Source organism: Octodon degus, unplaced genomic scaffold (assembly GCF_000260255.1).
Source record: "Octodon degus isolate 3935 unplaced genomic scaffold, OctDeg1.0 scaffold00176, whole genome shotgun sequence".
NCBI lineage: Eukaryota > Metazoa > Chordata > Mammalia > Rodentia > Octodontidae > Octodon > Octodon degus.
In genome coordinates this window covers 2,619,431-2,640,149 of record NW_004524752.1, presented here as the reverse complement: position 1 = coordinate 2,640,149, position 20,719 = coordinate 2,619,431, and the positions used below count along the sequence as shown (strand labels likewise).

Sequence of the window (20,719 nt, the reverse complement as noted above, 5' to 3'; positions counted from 1 at the left end):
AAAATAAAATAAAATAAAATGTATACCATTTTCTCATCTGGAATCATCACTTTTTAAATGTAGAAAAGTATCAAATTTAAGATGAAAATTCCATCTATTTGATAACGTTTTGTAGAAATAAGTTTAAATTTAACAAAACGAATCTACATATTTTATAACTGGTAAGATACATTCTATAAATATGACAGGTATGACTCATGTGATATAGCATGTAAGGAATAAGCTAGGTTTGCATGTGTTGAGCTGGAAATGTTCAAGAAGGGCATATTTCTATAATCATGCCAATTATTGTTGTGATGTATCTGTAAGTTAACATATATCAAGAGAAAGTCTGACAAAATATAATGTAGGGCTAGAGCTACAGCTAGGAAAGGGTTAGGAAACAGAACTTAACTTTTTTTTTTTTTGTATTTTAGGGAAGTCTTCAGGGTCTCACTACTAGATCAGACTCATAGTGATCTGCCTGTTTACAGCCTCCCAAGAGCTGGGATTACAGCCACATGCCACCACACCCAGTCTCAATTGCCATCTCGGCATGCCCAGAGGTGGGCCCGGGGGGATCGAACTCCTCGCCCCTGAGCTTGTTTGCAGGCACTTTAATCCACTGAGCTATTTGGCCAGCCCTTAAATATATTTTTAATTTCCCTTTAATATGATATTTCTTTTGAAAGGAAAAGAGTGACAAGGAAGATAAAGAAGATTAAAAGATCCTAAAGGCTGAAAGTAATGGGCCAAATATCAAGAACAAGTGAGACTTGCTCTTTTTGTATATCTTATTGGCAGGTAGAGTAATAATACTCAGGATCAGCTACAATGGGGGAGATGAAATGGCTGTTACTTCCTTCAGTGTAGTAGCCACACTAAAGCTTAGTGGCTTGAAACAATGGTCCTGCACTTTCCTCATGAATCTGTAATGAGCGCTTGGCAGAGGACAGCTGTCCTTGCCCCATGCAGTGTATGTGGGTGGGGGTCACCTGGTAAGTGGGCCCTGGATGTGGACAGCAGTCTCTGTGTCTGTCCACGTAGGTCTTCTTGTGGGCTGCTCTGGCTTCTACACAGCAAGGTGGCTGGGCTCCAAGCCAGCATCCAGACAGGACAAGGGGGAAGTGGGTGGTATTTTTATGTCCTACCCTGAAAAGTCGCATGGATTGCTTTGGCTGTTCTTTGGCTGAGGCAGAGACAGCGGGCCAGGCAGGTTCAAAGGCAGGTGTCCTGGGCTCCACAATGTGCAAGGGAGGTGTGTGTGATAGAGTTCTGGAAAATTCTGTGAGGTGGAAGCTACTGTTGTGGCCATTTAAGAAAATAAAATCTGCCCTGAGTCCTCTCATATGCCACTGTCGTTACCATAAATGATTATGACCTTTGGGAAATATGTACAGTAATTCAGAATGTAATATAGTTGGTAAAATGTTTTAAAAGCCTTAAGAAAATATATGTAACCTTTGATCCAACAATTTTATTCCGGAATTTATTCTAAGGAAATAATTGAAGATATTTACTAAGATTTGCTATATGATGAATATTTATAATATAAAAAATAAGATTAACTGAAAATCCTAAATGGGACCTTGGTACCTCATTATCGTGGACTATAGTGCAGACACTAAAAATGATATAAGGGCTAGGGGTACAGCTCAGCAGCACAAGCATTTTCTTGGAAACCACAAGGTACCAAGTTCAGTCCCCAGTACTGAAAAAACTAAAAATGATATAATTGCATAATCTTAAAGCTGAAATTATTTAAACCACATTATAAGTGAAACTATCAAGTTTATAATAATGGTTCCATATATTATGATGAGGGAATGTTGAAGCTGGGGCCTCATACATGCTAAGCAAGTGTTCCGAGCTACATCCCCTTGATTTTGAGACAAGATCTTATTAAATTGACTTACAGTCCTCCTGCACAGCCTCTTGAGTAGCTGACATAGTGGGGTGTACCACCACACCCTGAAGGTCTTAATTTTTAAAAGAAAAAAAAAAAAACAGATTTGAGGGTATGGGTGAAAACCTAGGGTATATACACGGAAGTATTAATACCAGTCAGTGGTCAGTGGTGGGATAGTGAATGTTTTCTTTTTCTCATGTCTATTCACTTTTTTTGGTACTGGGAATCAAACTCAGGACCTTGCACTTGCCAAGAATACATTTATGCCACTGAGCTATACACTTGACCTTGTATTCCATTTTTAATAAATAAGTACTTGTTACTTGTACAGTAGCACTTTTAATGGGCCAAGAACTTGAACTGTCAGTTCATAAAAGAATAACTATATAAAAATAGTCTAATAATCAAAGAAGTGAAAAATTAACGAATAATTATTTTTATACATCATGTTACAATTCAATTGACACTGGAAAAGTGATAACATAAGTTGAATAATGTTTCTGAAAAAAAATGATGTGGCAGTATATATCAGCTTTTAATTTTAATATGTTTATTTTCCTTGATTCAATACTATTACTGTATAACAATCTGCCCTGAAAAAATGACCAGAGGTCTTGACTAAAACTGAGAACACCCTACAGCTCACCACAAAGAAGACTGCTGCATGGGAGTTTGAGTCCCCCCCGCCTGCACTCATTGAGCCCAGTCCTTTCTGGCCACACTGCCCACCTTTTCCATTAACTTTCTCCTATGAGGCCAAGGGGCAGTGGCTGCTTATCATCACATTCACACTGTTGAGTTAGAAAAGGCATAATAAGGTAGGCAGTATCTCCCTACCTTATGCCTCTACATGGGGCATGTTTCAAGAAAACTAAAAGAGAATATTATCTGTGTATAAGTGAGAATTCACCTACATATGTGATAGTCAATCACAGTACTTCCATGCCTAAGAATGGACCTAGCTTGTCACTCATTACCTGTGCTGTCTGTTCTATAGGCATTTGAGCTATGACCCTGGTTAGATTCAGCAGAAGCACCAATCCTTCTGAAAAGCCCTCCCGGCCCTCCAAGCCTGAGCCAGATGCCCCTCCGTAGGGTCCCAGAGCACCCTCAGCAGCCCTCACACAGGCAGTTATCACCCTGAAGTACAGGATCCAGGCTACTATCTTCAACACCAGTTCTTCCAAGCTCCATGAGGACAGGATGATTGTTTTTCTCACTGCAGCCCCAGGCACTTAACAGGTACTCAATAACTTGCTCTTGAGTGAACAGGGACACATTCTGGGATCTGCACCTCTCCAAGTCAACCATTTTTATCCTTCAGTGTTGTGTTCTGAGCTTTAAGCATCAAAGGTGTTTAATAAAGTTCAAGTGAGTAAATAATTGGAAAAAAGCTCTACTAGGAAAAAGGACACTTGCATTTGAATTTTGATGCTCCCACTTACTGGCCATGTTGCCTTGGACGACTGCTTCTCTGAGCCTGAGTTTCTTCATCAGCACAGAAGACAATAGGAGGCCTATAGTACCCAGTACAAAGTGGGAGCTCAACGCGTGTCCTCCTGGCTATATCATCTGCCTTCTTACTGCTCACAGAGAGCCAGCAATTACGATGGGGGCAGGGTGGGTGTGGGCCTTAGACACCCATGCAATAAGGGACAGCCAGCCAGCCAGCACCACTGGGAGAAGTATGAGCTGGGTCAGGTGATGTTGGGCACTGGGCGTCAGAAGTGATGTGCTGTCCAGTCACTTCTTTGTGGGGAACATCAGAAATGGGGGGTACTGCTTTACTCAGGGAATTCTAAAGAAGGCTTTTCTCTGAGGTCCAGCACCATTCTTCGAAAGCAAACTTTACTTTGAAGTCATTTATGTTTCCCAATGTCCCATCTCATCTTCTGTTGTTTTGTGAAAACTTAATTTAATTAATTGCTTTGACTAGGTAACACATACTTAAATGTTTTAAAAAAAATTGAAAAAGACACCAAGAGAAAGGTCTCCCTCCTGGCTGTGTCTCCCAGCCATAAAGTCCCCCTCTCTGGATCAAACAGCAGCCCTGGGCTTGGGGGCTCTTCTGGACCTGTTCTGTAGAAAGACAAGGAAGCTTGTCAGCCTGTGCCGCCGCCCACTCGCAGAGTGCTCTTTGTCGCAAATCTACACCTCCCTCCTGGCCTTGCTTTTGAACTCCAGTTCTGCCTCCAGCGCCCATTCGCCAGGAAGTCCACTCTAACTCTCCAGCTGTCAAAAACCCCACTCTTGGACTTGGTCTTGGTACCCAGAGGATTTCTGGTTTTTCTCTCAGGGCTGGAAAGCTCCCCTTCCTCAGCCTGCTGATGGACTCTGTCCTGATGACCCTTAAGCTCTCCCTAGTTGTCTGCAGTCCCTTCCCTGTCTCCCTGACTCAGCACTCTTCTGCCCTACCCCACTTAGCCTCCTAAGTTTCTTCTTTGCTGTCATCTGGCCTCTGTCCACAGTCCTTCAGAATCTCCCTTCTGCCTATGGGAACAAAAGCCAAATCTTGTACTTAGCACCAGACCCACCACTGCCCAGTCAAACACACCTTTCCTCACTCCTGCTATAGGTCATGGCGCTGTGGCTAACTACCTGTGCCGCCTTGCCATTTCAACCTGATCTCAGTTTTTAATCATGAATAAATAGGGTCAGTAATATGTACTGGAAACATGGGGGAGAAGGGAAGACTACATTTCTGTGGCAAAATGATTGGAAGAAACAAGCTACCAGCACATAATGAAATACTTGAATAAAGACCTCACATAGTGTTATTGTTGTGGAGAAAATAAAACAACTATTCTTATAAAAGACATAAAGATCTCAGCAGTTTGATATTCTATGGCCATAGATGGACAGCTTAAGGTTGTAAGAGGCTGGAGCTGCAGCTCAGCATGCAGAGGTCCTAGGTTTGATCTTTAGCATCAAAAAATAAAAGTTACGGGGCTGAGGAGATAGCTCCGCAGTCTAAGTGCCTGTCTGGCAAGTGCAAGGACCCTGGTTTGAGTCTCAGTACCACATGGGAGTCTGAGCTGCATAGCAAAGCCCTGTACCAAGTAAATAAATAAAAGATTTTTAAAAAAAATTTAATAAAAATAAAAGTTATAAACATAAGCTCTCAAACTAATCTCAAATCTGATGTCCAACACCAGTCAAAAGTCCACATGGAAGCTGAGCATAGTAGTGAATGCCTGTAATTCCAGCACTCAAGAGGCTGAGGCAGGAGGATCACAAATTTGAAGCTAGGCACATTCTGAACAATCTCATTCTGAAATTTATATGGGGTGTTAGAGTCCATGGAGTTCTCTGGGAGGCTGAAGCAGGAGAATTGTATGTTTAGGCCCAGTCTAGACAATTTAGTGACTTAGTAAGCTTCTGTCTTTAAAGAAAAATTTAAAGAATGGTCTGTAAATTGCTGAGTAGGTTTTGGCAGGGAGAGAGCAAAGGAGGAGGACCTGTCTTAATTGAAATTAAAACACTACCAAAATGCCATGGCTAACCAAGAATGTGTGATTTTATTCTAGGAACAAATATAAATGGACAAATGGACCCTAATAAAAAGTTCAACAGAAGACTCAAACCTGATATGTAATAAAGGCGATATCATAAATCAATGCATCAGTCTCAGGTGATAGGAAAACTGACCATTGTGTAGGGAAAAAGAAAAGTGTGCCTCTGTTTTTTGCCAAAGATCGTTCAGGTTTGGAAACCTAAACATAAAGGAAGAAATTAAAAGACCATTCAAAGCAAATGTGGGAGAATATGGTTGTGCCAGAGTGGTGGGGAAGTGTTTCTTAAATAGGACGCAAGGGAAGGGAGAAAAAAAAGGTAAGTCATACACATGTCACATATGCCAACTCCCCATGATGCATGTAATCACTATGTGCTACAAACATGCTACTAAAAAAAGAAAGAAAGAAAATGAACACAGTGGACGAGTCTTCCGTTGAACTTTTTGTTAGGGTCTGTTGATCCATTTGTATTATTCTCTTCCTGTTTAAAAACAAAACAGGATGCAAAACACAAACTATGAGGTGAAGTATCGATGGACTTCTCTCATAATGAAGGTGTCTTTCCATAGGCTGGGGTGAGAGACTATAGCCTGGGAGGAAACACTTGCCAACACACACACACACACACACACACACACACGTAAGCATGCACACGCCACGGCTGGCAGCTGGTCCACTGGTCAGCTGGCCGCCCTCTCCAGACAAGGTAGCCAGGTCGAGCGCTCATCTCGCTGAGACTCTCTTCAGTCACAGCTGCCCCGACTGGGATCCTCAACCCCAGCTCCGAAATGTGTGTGGTAAAATGGACAAATTACCCTGACGGGCTCCAATTTTCACTCTCCAGGAGCAATTCCCTGTAGGCCTGTTCCTGAGCAGCTAGTGTGAAACGAGGCCTTCATGGTGGATTACCAGCCTGAAGGAAGCTGTCACCTTCCCAGCTGGAGGAGGAGAGTGTGGCTAATTCTGTTTCTCTCTGGAAGAATTCCTTTCTGTGTGCAGCCCTGGCCTGAGCGACACTACACTGTCATGTTTTTGTGACTGAAAAGACTGAATGGATGCTGTGGGTGTGCTAGGGGGAAAGTGTCAAAGAATTGGTGGACTTTTTTTAAAAGGACTTTTATGCTGTTTTTTAAAAAATCATAAGAAAGGGATCGGTCTACATACAAATCAGAAGTCCCTCCAGCAGTCCAGTACTCATCAGCTTGCCCATCTCTGCTCACAATGTAGATCTTTTAAGGATCACTATCTTCGCTCAGTCCGAAGCTCATTTAAGGATCTCAGAGATGACTCTAATCCTTAAAAATCGAATTTGTTCTGCCAAATTCAAGACCCTGAATTTATCCAAATTGTAGAAACATGCTTTGATCACCTGTCTGGCAAAATACCTCCCATTCAGATCAACAACAGCTTTACTTGCTGATTCAACTCTCAAGTTCTAAAAATATTCATATTGCTTCATCACAGGGGCATCAGGAATATCAAATATCAAACACTTGCCAATGTGGCCATGTTTTTCACATTCTTCCTGGTCTTCAGTTGCCAAGCCTTCATCGGCTTCCCCTACACCAGCTATGTTCCTCAGTAGGACGCTTAAGTGGGACATTGACGTATTTCAGTTCATGGATTTGAATCCGGGAGGCCTATCCTGTTCCTCACATACTGGGCGGGGAATAGCAGTTCTGGAAGACTGTGATCAAGGTCTTGAGTCCTCTCTGTAAGAAAAATCTCAGGGTACCTCTTTGTCTCTCTCTACAAGGGAAGTACATGGTACAGCAGCAACTTCTTCAGTACTTCTTTTTTTCCTCTCCTGCTTATTAGCTTCATCTTCCTCCTAATATGGATCTGGTTGTCTTGAAACCGATTAGTTTCAGGTCTGTCTTATTCCTCTTTTCTCTTTCTTCTATTTCCTTCTGTTTCTCCAGCTCCTGCTATCTCTGTCATTCTTCTCTTTAGTACTTTCCTACTTTCTCTAAGTCATTAGGAAATAGGATCATATTTGTCAGCTACAAGAATAAGAACTTCTACAGAAAACCTCCTGGGAACACGGTCCTTCAGGCCTGTTGCACCATGTGGTGGTGTGCCCATGATTTGCTGGTCCCCTGCAGAGCCACCTTGCTTTAAGTCAGTGACTGGAGCAAGGACAATGCTTTGTTTTGTCCTTTGGCTCTTTGCCTGAGTGAGAGCTGCCTTCTTCACCTGAAGCTGAGACTGCAGAAGCTTAGCTCTTGGACCAGACTTCTGTTTTTGAGTCACTGGTTTCCACTCCCAGATCATCTTGTAGGGACATCTTTTTTGTTTAATGCTGGCCCACTGGGCTGACTCTGCCTATGGGCCACGGTGGCGCAGATCCCAGACCATGAGAGTCAGCAGTGGCTCCATGCTCCCCCGGGGCTGTGGGGTGCTGTGAACATGTTTTAAAACTGGTCCAGGAAAGCTGGGCCGAGTAGCACAGGCCTATAATCCCAGTTCTCAGGCTGAGGCAGGAGGACACAGTTCAAGTCCAGCCTGGACCTTAGAGCAAGAATGTCTTAAAAAACAAAAACAAGAAATAACAACAAAATATCTGCTCCAAGAAGCCATAGTCACAGATGCTGCAGCTGGTAAGAATGTCACCTATAGGAGCACCGATCCTGAAACTGTCTCTTCCATCAGAAAGCCGGGGGCGGGGGCTTCTCTTAAGGAAGAGGAAAAGGAGGGGCAGAAATATTCATGGCAGATATCCAGGGGGTGCCCCTGCCATGGAGAAGGCCACCCTGTCAAGAGTTCTGAAAGTTCACTTGGAATAGGAGCGGAAACAGAATGACAGGTGCAGTGGAGTCCAAGCCAGGGGTGAAGGTGGCCCTATAGGAACAGCAGTGGCTTCACCAGATCTGCGTGAATGCCTGAGGTCCACGTTCTCCTCATCCCCTCCTGTGAGCCCTTGGTGTGGTTGCCCAGGTGCATGCTGACCCCCGTCCACTTCTCCAGCTGGGCCCTTGGCCACCCCACAGGCATGCCCCTCCCAGGTCTGAGTCCCCCATGTCTCAGGCCCCTTCCCTCCCAGTCTTTGTGTGTGCTGTTTCCAACCTGAAACTTTCCCCCATCAAACCCAAGTCTGGCTCAAGGGTCATTCACTTATCACTATTGTACATCTGTGTTTGAATTAGTTGCAAACGTGTATTGCTTCCATTGTAGAGCAAAATGGGAGCAATTTCTACTTTAGCAAAAAGATCACTACTCCTTATTAAAGAACTTGCATGTTGCTCACAGAGATTTGAAAATCTGAGTGAATCTAAGAGCACTGACAGTGTCAGTAATGTTCACCAGGTGGTCTGTGTGCTCCCCTTCCAAAGAATTGGGCCGCATGACCAATTGTAGCCACTGAGACATGAAGGAAGTGATATAAATCGCCTTAATACCAAGATGTCCAACTCTCCAGTTTCTCTTCCTTTATCTCAGCCACCATCGAGATCATATATTCTAGACGATGTCACTCTAGAGTGATAGAGCATCCCACCAACTACGGCCATCGTCCTGCTATACTGCTGTGGTTTAGGGGTTAATTTGATGCTGCATTCAGTTAAGTTCAGTTACCTGTTGCTTTCTGACAAACCATTCCAAAAAGCCATAGCTTAAAACAATGCCCATTTTCTTTGCTCATGACTCTGCAGTCTGGGCTAGTTTCCACTGGACAGCTCTTCTGCAGGACTTGCCAGGGTCATTAATGTGGCTGCATTGAGCTGACAGGCAAGCTGAAGGCTGGACGTAGCTAAATCTCTCCTCTCCTCTCCTCTCCTCTCCTCTCCTCTCCAATGAGCTAGTTGGATTTCTTACATGGGTGGGGCTCAAGCTCCCCCAAATGCCATATCTTCAACCTAGCTCATTGTCACATCTGCCACATTCTATCAGTTAAAGCAAGTCACAAATCCAGCCTGGACTCAAAAGGCAGGAGCTCCACTAGGACACAAATGCCAGAGCTGAGGCTCCACCTGGCCATGTGGGCTTTAGTGACTGCTTGGGTAAGAAAAGCTCCCAGATAGCTTCCTTTCTGGAGGAGAATGTGCTGGGCTGGGCTGCATACACAATACTGCATAATCTTTAAGGGTGTCATTGTGTCAGCAGCAACCAAATGTTTTAGAGAAATTCATATTTGTTTTCTAAGAAAACTGTTAAAATTTTAAAATTCAGTTAAAAGTCAGCTGCTCTCTTTAAGGAAGCCAAGATCTTCAGTTGAATTTTGGAGACTGAAAAAGCAAGAAGCCCCAGATACTGAAGTCACTTTGGGAATACTTACAATAATTTAAGTGCTAACTATTAAGCATATACAGCCAGGGAAAAATCAAACTTTTGTCTGAATTTATTCAGAAGAGAAACTTTTTGAGAAGTAGGAGTCCTATTGCAGACTATTTAGAAGTGGTCCCTGCTGCCTCTGAAAATGCTCTTAAGGATGTCCTCCAATTGGGGGAATGATCCTGTGGTATCGAGAGGTGCCTGGCACCAGGTTCCTGCACCTGGCTTGAGGAATGGACAAGACTTGGAAAGCAGACAGGCACAGGGTGCGCACTCCTGGCCTGCAAACGCACCCCGAGAGCTCTGAGGTAGGGATCCCCAGGCTCATTCCAGTCAGTGGTGGCTGAAGGGGAAGTGGGTGCCTCGGTTTCTAGAGCAGTGTTTCCCAGGCCTCTTTAGCTCTCATCACAGGAGACCTTGTGGCGAATGTAATAAAGTCAGTGGAGCGCCACAGGACAGCAGGAAGTGCATAAACAGCCAGGGACCATTACAGATGAGAGGTAAGCGGGGCCCTGACAGCCTCATAGCCATGGCTATCTAGCCAGCTGACCACACCAATAACGGGTCCAATAACCTAACCAGGGCTGACAGAGCCACCATCCGCTGCTCAGCCGCTCCCGACAGTGGATGCCGCTTCCTCAGCCTCTCTGACCCAACGGGGATGTGCTCAGATTTCTCCCAGACCTTAAGTCATATCAGTGTGCTTCATGCATTCATTGCTTCTCTCCATCCGCGTCACAAATAGTTCCCAAGATGTCATCGTATGCTGGGCCGTGTGCTTGCAGCTGGAGCTAGAAGGGTGAACAAGATGATTTCTTTGCAGTCAGAGGAGAGAGGTAAAGAAAGGAGCTCACTATGAGCCAGACGTGTTCAGGCCCCTCCCTGATGTAGAAACTGGGCTGGCTCGCCCAGAACGCGTGGCAGGCACATGATAAAGTTGTGTAAAACAAGCAAAATAATTTTATGGCCAGAAACTGAGGAAAGCTAACAGATTTTTTTTTTAATCCTAATAGGAAACTTCTGTGTATCTCCATGGCAAGGACCAGGGTTTCCTTAGCTAACTACACAGCAAGTTATGTTTCAACTACCATAAACTTCTCTCTGGAAGGATATTGTACCAGATTGACTCATTATTGGTCAATGTGGAGAAGGGCCATCTCTTCATAGGAGAGCCAGGCAGCCAGCAGTGTCCAGAAGGGAGTCCAACAGGTTGAGACTGGCCTGTGAATCCAGGGCCTTGGGGTGCCACTGGTGCTAGGAAACACAGGCTCGGGCCTGGGCTTCTAAACGCCTGGAATCCTGACCCCCTCTTCCGAAGTATGGACACAGCAAAGAAGGCATGGGTATAAAATCAGTGCTAATAATACCCCCAAAGGTTGCTGAGCTCTTAGTTCATGCCCTGGAGCAGCACAGCAGCCCGTGAAGTATGTGCTTTATCACCAAACCATATGTATGCTTGTTTTTGAGATGGGCTCTCACTATGTAGTTTAGGCTAACCTAGAAGTCTCTATGTGGCCCAGCCTGGTGACCCTCCTGCCTCAGCCTCCTGAGTGCTAGGATTACAAGCCTGCACTACCATGTCCAGCTAAAATCATTTTATAAATGAATTTAATGTATTTTACCATTTACTGGCAGGCTCTGTTAATTCACAGAATGCTTGGCATTCTTCAAATGTCAGCCACTTGTATTTCTCTCTACCTGCTCACTGATCCCAACACCTGCAGACTCAGACAGACTGCTTCCTGCTCTGCTACCATCTTCTCCACCTTTCCAGATCCTTCCTGTGTCCCAGCACCCTGGAGTCCAACCCTCCTGAGCACTCTGGTGGGTACAAGGCCAGGCAATGCCAGAAGGGCAGAGGAAGAGTTCCCCTGGGGATCTGTCCTGGACTTCTTGGACTTCTTTTGTCCCTGCTCTGGACCCCACAAAAGCGACCACTCCTCTGCCTCTCTGGTGGTGCCTGGCCTTGTATTCAGAGTCCTCCACAACACCCCACTCCTGCAGGGCTCTAAGAGGGCTGGAGTGCTCACAGCCTCCTGGCCACTTCTGAAAAGGTCTGTTGGCTGTGCATGGCAAGAGATGGTACTCCTTGGCAGACTGGATTGGTGGGGGTGCGATTCTGGGCCCCCAGAGGCCGCTGACCTGGCTCCCCTAGTAGAGGGACAGAGCTGGCCAGGCCCTGGGTGGAGGTGCTGGGCTGAGCTAATCACCTAAATGGATGCAGGCTGTTGAGAGACAGGCTCTATTCCCTAATAGAATTTGCCCTCAAGTGCAATTTAATTTTCTCTCAGGCGGTCTCCAGCCCCTCTGCTACCCTCCCCCTAGGCAGATCCTCCTTTCCCCAGCTTCCACGGGGGAGCAGAGCACCTTCTCTCAGAGAAAAGAGGAGAAGGCCTCCTCTGGGCTCTGCCCAGCTCAGTTTGGGGTACCCGACCTGGCCCTGGCCCTTCTCAGCTCCCTCCACCGACAGGATGCAGCAGTCCCCCAGACCCTGACTTTCCTCCACAGTGCCTGGACTCCACAGAAGAGCCACTCCAGGCAGGCTCCTCCCAGTCCTCACCAATGAAGGCAGATTCTCCCCCTGACCTCTGGTAAGTTCACATGATTCTAAGAACTCTCTTTGTCCTGCTCAGAGTCAGAGGCCTGTCAAAGGAGAGTGGTCAGGAGATGGTTTGGGAGACATGGGGTGCTTGAGGGTGGGCCTACAGGCACTTACTGGGGCTGCAGTGGATGGGGAAGAATGGTTGACAGCCCTGTGCTTTGAGGCACAGCCCAGCTCCCCAGGCCCTGGGGACACCTCTAGCTCACCAATTTCTCCTGTGGCTGGCTTTCCCTCCAGCCAAACTCCATGTCTGTCCTTGGATTTCCAGGCCCTAAGATCTCACTCTGGTCATTGGGGATCTTAGAAGCTGTGGGAATCTGGGCTGTGAGTCTCCCACTAATGTCAGGGTGTGTGTGGGGGGGATGCACACCAGAAGTTGCTGCCCTGAGCACTGGGGTCATGTGCTTCTCCAGTCATGGTGGGGATGGGGTGAAGATTGTGGCGTAGACCACAGAGAGAAGCCGAGGGGCTGTGAACTCTGGGGTGGGGAGCAGAAGAGCAGGCTGAGACCTGGGCAATCAGCAAAGTGAGCTTTCAGGGAGGAAGGAAACCTGCCAGGGGCAGTGTTCTGGACTGCAAACACTGCTGCCACTGTCACAGGTTCCTCCCTGTCCTACACTCTTTATCTGGAGAGCCCTGGGGAGAGAACACCCAAATTCCTTTCTCTCTGCATTCAATGCTTTAAAAAGAGCAGAGGGCAGTGCTGGAGATGACAGAGAATAGATGGGCAGCAGGTCAGGGTCAGCTGCAAGGGGGAGATGGTCATTCTTCAGGAGTGGCCACCTGCTGGGCTCCAGGGGCTCTCGTGCAGCTGAGGTCTCCTCCTCAGCACTGGGGCCATAACTCGGGGGCTCCATCTGTGGGATCCTCCCTGTTCGTTCACCCAGCTAACACTTAGTAGTCCCTTACTTGGAGCTAGAAACTGCCAGAGGGAAATGGGGCTCTTCAAGCCAGAGTGTGTACATTGTATATGCCTGAGTGTGTCTGGCACTGTGCAAGGCAGAACACCCCAGACAAGTGCTACCCAGTGAGAAGTAGAATGCCAGTCACTTAGGCAATGTTACATCTAATAGCCATGCCAAAAGAAGGGGCAAGGGAAATAAGTGTTAATAATAGATTTTATTTAACCCAACATATCCAAAAATATTATCACTTGAATACATAAAATTTTTAAAAATCTGAATGAGATGCTTTACATTCTTTTCTATGTATTCACTTTTCAAAATCCAATTCACAATTTGTATTTATAGCACAGCTCAGTGTGAGCAGCCAGTGGCTGCTGCACTAGATGGGAGTCCTGGAGCTCATCCACCTCTGTGCCTTGGGGTGTGTGCTCCCCAAGGCTCAGCAGGTAAAGGCCAGCAACACCAACATCCCCCCAAAAAACTGTGCCAGAAGCTGTGAACTCCCAGATGATCCTACACATTGTTAAAGCCTGAAGTGTTCTGGAAAGACCTGGGGGTAGGATAACATTTAGGGAGGAGTGTTTTCCTTAGCACCTTCTCACATTAGTTTTCTGTAGTCTCCCAACAATCCATTTCTCAGGAGAATCACCTGAATGTTAATGTCCCCAAACATAGGAAAAGGGAGACTCAGAGTTTAACTTCATAAAACTCAAGAGGTAAACTAAATGGAGGATTTATGTCCTCTGCGGAGCACGCCTCAGGTGAGCTCTTGGGGAAATCGTTTGCCTAACTCCTTTCTCCCTGCCTTCACGGAAGGCTCTCAGGATTTCTTCCTTGTGGCTGCAGTTCTAGTGTCCTGGTCTCTATTCTAGGTCAGTTTTCAAGCAGCAAAGTAAATGACTGAGAAGGATCAGCTCTTTATAGTCAGCCAGGGCTGCAAAAAGGAAAGGCCGTGCAGTGAGACCTGAAGGCACTGACGTCCTGGTCCTGCACACCAATGCCAGAGAGTGGCTGTGGGAGGCACGCCGTGTGCCAGAACCTAACAGCTTTGTCCTTCCTTGCCAGTTAGCAAAGCTGGCCTGGACACCGAGGTCCTGAGTTCTAGGGTCAGGTGACTCTGCCTCCTGGCTTCTCCTCCCACCCACGCCTGGGCCTTTCTCCTGTCACCTCTGCTCACATCTAGCACATCTACCTTTCTTTGGTTCCAAGTCAGTTCCTGAGAGAAATCTGCTGAGTTAAGCTGGTCTAGTAAAAACCTTTCACCAAGATGATGGCGGGGTTGTTTTATAGATTAGCTGTGACAACCGCAGCTATTTCACATGGAACCAGGCTGGACTCCCCACCCTTCCTACTGGCCATCCACAGCATTCCCTTTAGGAGGTTAGGAAATGGATCACGTGATCAGAAACTCTGCACCAGAGCCCCAGGTATGGCCAGGCAGACAGCCCAAACTTCCAGTGCTTCTGCCTTCTCCTCTACAAAGAAATGGGAGTAGGATTTGCTCCCCAGCCTTGGGATGCTTAGGGGAGAACGGGTGTGTGAGGGCACTGAACAAACTGGGAACCTTAGTTCCGGGGATCATTCTGGGATTCAGGTGTCCTGGTAGGCAAAGACAGGAAGAGGGACAAAGGAAGGCTGGGCCATGCTGCACCAGGAGCCCGAGCCTTTTCCTAGATAAACTCGGAGCTGATGTAAAATTGGGAAGCAAACCACAAGGAAGACAGTGCAGGTGCAAGGTAGTGTGGACAGAAGAGCAGATACAGAATTGCACCCCTGCTTTGTATTATGGGCACCTTGCTACCACCTTGGTTTGTGCAGTCAGAGGCCACAGCACCTATTTCCAGGGTGCAGCCAGAGCTTTTCCAAGAGAGCCCGAGTTTCACCCACAGAGTGATTCTGCTGCGCTAACCTCAGCTCTCCACCAAATCGAAAGAACAGGTGTCCAACTCCAAAGGGAGAAAACAAAGACTGGCCTGTAACTGTGGCTGTAGGTCTTCTGTCCTAACCATATGTCTAGGAAAGATGAGCTCCTAAATTCTAGTCTTTGCTTAAGAAAATCAGGAAAGGTTTCTTGTTCCACAGTTTGGGCCATACATAGAAAAGAAGAAAAAGGGTAGATGACTGCCCAGGAGTATAAACGTGAGAGCTAAGCTTCCCAGGGTAAGAGCCACCTGGGTGCCTGCTCTGTAGGGAGAGTGCTATTGGGTCCCATTTAGCTAGGGAGACAGGAGAAATGCAAGGGCCTTCCCAAGAGTTGCCCAGGAGGCTATATCCAAATTGGGATTGGAATCTAGGTAATCAGAGAACCTTTAGCCAACCCTGCTCTCAGGCTCCCTCTCCGCAATGAAGCTAGAGGCACCTGAGGACTTTGTTGACTTTACATTGCAGAAGTTCTGCAGCCTACACAAAGCAAGACTACCTGGACTTGGCACTCCAGGTCAGAAGCTTCCATGGCCAGTCATGGGGCCAGCATACCATAGGTGCTCAGTCAGTGCACAAAATGGACTCTGAAATCAGAACAAGACCAAATTCCCACATTCTTTTCCCAGCTTGCACATGCACACAGGCCATGGGGTATGCTGGCTGCACAGATGGCTCCAGAGGACTTGGTTTTGCTGTCTCTTAGACTCTGAATGGACCCATCACCAGTTAAGCTCAGGGATCTCCACATAAGGGTTATTTTATGATGCTGGTGGGGCTGGCAAGTTTAGAGCCAAGCTGTGTGTAAACAGACGCTGCGTCCAGTGCTTACTACTGTGCAACCTCCACCACATCATTTGACCCACCTGTGCCTCACTTTCCTCATCCATAAAATGGGGAGAATAACAGTACCTTCCTGGAAGAATTTTTCAGGATTAACATGGAAAGAGGACTTAGACCAGTGCTGTCAATTATGTGTTAGGGGCTGTCACTTTTCTTCCTTAGTGTTCTTTTCTCTTGTTTCACAGCCCCTTACAGAATCAGAATCTTCTCAGAGTTACATTCCCAAGTACAGGGTCATCTCTTTTCCGTGTTTCCTAAATTCCTGTGTCAAGGACATAGGGCAGGTTTAAGATGAACAGCAACCACCTTCTGCTCAGCCTCTTGGTGAGGAGAGATTCCTGCAAGGTTCTGGGAAGAAAAGGAGACAAATGACATAGTGGTGGGTCTGTGAAAGGGGCCTATGACAAATGGCTGGGAGGGCTGGGTGGACAGATGGAGAGGAGCAAAGGCCCCTGTCCTTTTATTGGAGAACTCCTTGTGGCTCCCTGAACAAGACAGAAGCTCCCCAGGGCCTGGGCTGAGGCTGGGTCTCCCTGGTTCTCTCTGCTGGGATGAATAATACGGACCAGGGCAGAGGGTCTATATCAATCTAGCCCTGAAGAAAAATGAATGAAAATTGAATTCCCCAAGGAGAGTAGGGAGCTGTTACCCAGACAAAGATAAATCAAAGGATGCCACAGAGCTGGGAGAGCAGGTTTCCAACAGCAGGAGAATAATTAAGGAAACAGTTTCATAATGCAAATGACAAGAGAGGGTTTGAGAGGAATGAGGACAAGGAGATGATTAGAGATGAGGTCTGGTGGAGCAGGGGCAGTGAGAATCCTCAGAGCGAAAGCAGCTGGGGTTCAGCATTCCTAGCATCTAAGATACTCTATGAAGATCTTAAAATGTGTTAGAAGACACTCAAGTCTGCTGTGTAGAGCAGAGAGAGCACCAGATTGGGAGTCAAAAGGGTGGATTCAATTTTCATTCTTCTCTGCAACTTATTAGTTGTGCGACCTCAGGCAAAGCACTTAACCTCTCTGATTCCTGGTAATCATACCCAAGCACAGGCATAATTATGAAGATCAAATGAGATTTAAAAAGTGGAAGAACTTTGTAAAATGTAAAGTGCTAGACAAATGTAAGCTATAATCCTTTTCCTAAATTATGTTTTTTCCCCTGAAAATTGGATCCATTGGTATATTGGGCTTGATTTCCAGAAATGAAATGGTTTGGTGTCTAGAAAGTCCTAGATTCTCTGTACTGGGCATGCAATTGATTTCTCTAACACAGCTTAGACCGAAAGAGGCTGCATCACTGCTGGTCCATACTCCAGGATCTCCCCTCCAGTGGGGTCCTAGCCCAAAGAGGGGGGTCTAAAGTTGGCTGGTCCTGAAGACCATTGTTCATAGGGGAGTCACTTGACAGTCCTGGTGGATGTCAGTGATAAGAGCCTTCTAGTCTGCTCAGAGATTTAAATCTAAATTGAGTTCCACCCCAGGGGCTTCCTGCACCACCTTACAGTAGAGATGATCTGATCTCTGCAAGAATCAACAGTTTTCCTATTCTTGGGGCGACAGGAGGCTGTGCTAGCCTAGCCCCTGCTAGCCTGTATTTTCATCCACTGAGTAGGTGGATTACTTTGAGGAATACATGGAATTATGCAGGTAGAAGCACTTACTTTGACGTTTGGTACAGTTATAAATCTATTAGAAACTTTCAAATAAATATTGGTTATTATTATCTTCATATGCTATGATGCTATTACTATAAGTCCCATTAGCATCAATAAGCACTAAGCAATTCGTGTAATGAAAGCTCTGTGCTAGGATTTCCCTATTGCATACGAAGAAGCTTCCCTTGGAGAGAAGTGAGATGGCTTGGGACAGGGAAATGTCCTTCACTGTCCTTGGGAAAGGGAGGCAAGAGGTCTGGGAGCAGCCGCCCCTAGGTTCAAGAACTAAAAGCCACGCAGACGTCACAGGCTTCCTCTGCCAAAGAACAGAGGTGAAAGCAGCCTCTCCTGCATCAGCCCTCAGCACCGAGCAGCCCCACCACAGTGATGCTGTCCCTTTACCAGGGAAAGACCAGTGACATGCAAACAGAGAAGAAGAGAGCAGGACCCCAGCAGGTTCGAACTAGGGGAGGGGGAGCTGCAGAGAATATTTTAGAATATAGTTTTAAATTATAAAAGTAATTACCATAGATGCTCTAATTTCATTGCATGTTATCTTTTACTAATATTACTGAAAAATATGACCACTTTACAGAAAATATGGAAAAGAGGAACTAATGCTTCATAATGTATCTTCGTAATGTACTTTAAAACCATATATACTGTTAAGCTTGGGATGGTGCTGCATGCCTAGAATCCCAGCACTTTGGGAGGCTGAAGCAGTTCAAGCCCAGGCAGGCTGGGCAATTAGCAACTCAGTGAGCATTTGTCTCAAAATTAAAAATTGTAAAAAAAGGTTGAAAATCTCAGGGTGAAGATTTGGGGCTCAAATCTCAAAACAAAAGCAAAAAACAAGAAGAAAAAAAGTGTGCATAATACCTGCTTATAATCCCATGACTTTGGAGGCTGAGGCAGGAGAATCAGAAATTTAAGCCCAGTGTGGGCAAGTTAGCAAGACTGCCTCAAAACGAAAAATAAAAAAGGGGTTGGCAGTGTAGCTCAGTGTGAATGTCCTGGGTTCAACCCCCAGTACAATCAGTCAATCAGTCAGTCAGTCAGTCAGTCAGTCAGTCAGTCAGTCAATCAATCAAGCTCCTTGGCTAGGAGTGCAGCTCATCGCTCCCTGGGTTCAATTTGTCAGATTAATGACACATATATTCATACATACTTTTAGTTTTGAGTAGTACTTTGATGCAGTTCTGAGTTTACCTAATATTAAAAACAATTTTATTAGTTTTCTCTGCTTTAGAAAATAATGTGCTCTACTGAGGAAACTGCAAAAAAATCCAATGTACAGATAACCCCTTTTACATTTCAGCATATTCTTTTCTACTTAAGCTTCTTTTATAAAAAGCTCCTAAAATTTAGAGTGCTTTGTGTACTTTCCCCATTCCTAATGTCTTACAGTTTCCTACATTATTAAATATCCTTCTATTATACTATTTTCATGACTTTGTAATATTTTATTTTACTCTAATAATTTCCTATTGTTCGACATCTATTTATTTATGGTTCTGGGGTTGAACCTAGGACTTTATGTGTTCCACCACTGAACTACACCCCTGTTGCAAGATTCTCTTTTTATAAAATTATAAACAGTTTACAGCTACATGTTTGTAAATATTCTTAATCATTTTCCTTGGACACATTTCTATATGATTTAGGTCAAATCCATCACACATTTGGGCTAGAAAACATATTGTCAAAATACCATTAAAAAACATTTCTTCTTTTTCTAACCACACCAGAATTTTTTTTTCTGATTTTTCCACATCATACTTGACAATGGATATTATCACTGCTTTTTATTTAATATATTCACATATCATACATTTATAACCATATTACTGTGTCCTGCTCTTTTAAAAATTATCATTTCATAAGCATGTCCAGGCTGTTAGATTTTTATAATTGGTTTTAAGGCATATACGAGATACTATAAGCAAATTTGACTTGCTCCTCTAAATCACTCTTTTGGTTGAACATTTATTTTTCTCCAAAGAGTAGGACTAACAAACATCTTCATGCATGGAACCTAAAAAGAAAAGTCTAAATTATTTTTGTGGAAAATATTCTCAAAAGTGAAATTACATGACAAATTTGTAAGTTCTGTACATATTGCCAACTTGCTTTCCAAATGAGAGTTAGGAGTTGGGAAGCGCAACAGCAGTATTTGCGAGTTGCGATTTCTAAGCACCTTCACAGGCTCAGAAGTCTACGATTGTCCTCTACTTGATCATTTAACAGACAAAGAGAAGTATGTACTATGTTGTTTGCATGTTTTCCGTTGCTAATGACGCTGACATTTCCCGGTGGTTGTTTACTAGCTATATTTTTCTAGAAGAGATTTTGGGGGGAAAAAAAGAAAGAAAAGAAAACATTTTCATAACCATCGAAAACATCAGCAGGTTCTTTGCTGTTTATCTTGCACAAATTCTCTGTCTCGACCATCGAAGCCTGCTCACAGGTAAACAGAGGAAGCTGGTGCCAGCCCAGTTCTAGGGCGCCTACAATTCACGGTGACCTCACTGGAAACGCGTTCTAAGCAGCGCAAAGGGTCAGGTCACCTCCTCCGCCCCCATTGTCCCTTTTGCCAGCTCTGGAAGGTGAGCTGGTGTCCTGGTCTGTGCCCAGCGCCAGAAAAAAACAGCTGCTGCGGACGCTCAGCAAGGCGAGGAGGGCACGCAGTCTCTCTTCCAGCCCAAACGGGATCCCTCTGGGCTGGGGTGAATATCCATCACTTCTAGGATGAAACTGGGGATGGTGGTGTTGGGGGCGGGACGCTGGAATCCCGAGAGCCACCAGGCCTGGCACCGGCGGGGTGACTCTCGGTGTCCGCAGCCCGGAGGCGTCGAGGGTCTGCTGAAGCGTAGAGGACTTCCGCGGAGACCTTGTTCCCGAGCTAGGCCTGGATTTATTTCTGCTAGAAATTTGCGAGGAGGAGAATCTGTTTTAATCGTGTCTGCGTGTGTAGACGCAGCAGCCCCGCCAGCGCCCTAGCGGGTGGCCCGGGTGCCGGGGGAAGCGGCCACGCTGCAGGCACGTGCCCGCGCGAGGCTCGAAGCGCGCGGTGGCAGCCCGGCCGTCTGCGGGGAGGAGGGGCGGGCGGGGGGCGAGGCA

At 45.8% G+C, this 20,719-nt stretch overlaps 1 pseudogene; it reads right to left on the bottom strand.

The window, feature by feature from the left end:
- Window positions 1-7,015: 7,015 nt before the first annotated feature.
- On the bottom strand, window positions 7,016-7,690 carry LOC101561475 (annotated as a pseudogene).
- Window positions 7,691-20,719: the final 13,029 nt, after the last annotated feature.